We start from the raw sequence: 1387 nt of genomic DNA, 5'->3' as shown, positions 1-1387 counted from the left end.
TGTGTGTGTGTGTGTGTGTGTGTGTGTGTGTGTGTGTGTGTGTGTGTAAAACAATATGCAGTACCTTGCAGGTGAATATATAGAGGAATATGTACACGGGGTGAGTTAGGATGGCTACTAACATGTTTTTCCGTAATTGTCTCAAAACGACATATAAAAAGTACACGGCAATAAATTAACTACCGGCTGATTCGAATGTGGAATAGGATCACGTGTTTTGTCGCGAAAGACATTGTAATTTAGATATTTCAAAGAAATAAAGAAATAGTGGATAAATACTGAAGTGGTCAGACTTCACCACTTTTTCATTCTCTGATCTCTAAATGCTTAATTACATTCTACATTTTATTCTGTATTCTGTATATTCCTTATTCTGTATAACACTTTCTTCCTTATAATATGACCATTAAGATAAGATTATATTTCATAGTCAACCAGGCCAACGTCTCCTTTTAGTCTATCTCTTTATTTTTATATATTGTATTTGGATGACTATCATTCTTTGTCTATCACAATATCTATGGTTTTAGTTTTGTGTGCAAATTTCTGAAAAATGGCACATCACTTTGAATATGCATTCTCACGCCCAGTGAAATGAGGGTAGGATCTAATGAAGAACTTATTGAAACAATTACCTGAGGAGACACATTTTATACATTTGAATGCATGATAATGTTTACACAACATCTCACCAGTGTACTATAGGTGTAAAAATGTGTCGAAACAATTGTAGTGATTTTAAATAAAGTATGTCGTTCATTCCATTTTCTATCAAGTATCTATTTATATATAGGTGATATAAGCATCACTGCCGGAGCTACTCAGAGGTTTTGCAAGCTCTTCTAGATCTATTGCAATGCTGAAAGCCTTTCTGTATCGTCGTCAGCAGGTATGTCAGGGTCACAAGCGTTTCACTCTTTAGCTAGTACGCTTCACCTGACCAGGGCAGCGAAGACTGAGGGAGTCTTCCCTTACCGAAGGATTCTAATTGCGGTCTCTTTTCAACCATAGCCACCTTCAGTCCCACTGCGTGACACCTTGGGCAACTGTCTTCTACTATAGCCACGGGCTGACCAAAGCCTTAGGAGTGGATTTCGTAGACGGAAACTGAAAGAAGCCCGTCGTCCCGGTAACGTAGCGGTTCATAGGCACATGAAAGAATATATATACTTAGTCAAATGAAAGAATAAAATAAACCCGAAATACAACGATGTTTATAAATTAATAGAGCAATCACACACACAGTAGAAACGACAGAGAAAATTGAAGGGGAAGATGCTAATTGTGTGTAAGTTTGATCTGTTAATATATAAGTATCTATATATTTATATCTGAATATTCATCGTCTGAAAGACCTCCGTCTTTTTCTTTCTCTTTGAATATATAT

This window comes from Octopus bimaculoides, chromosome 13, assembly GCF_001194135.2.
Source record: "Octopus bimaculoides isolate UCB-OBI-ISO-001 chromosome 13, ASM119413v2, whole genome shotgun sequence".
Taxonomy (NCBI): domain Eukaryota; kingdom Metazoa; phylum Mollusca; class Cephalopoda; order Octopoda; family Octopodidae; genus Octopus; species Octopus bimaculoides.
Note: the sequence above shows the minus strand (reverse complement) of the source record.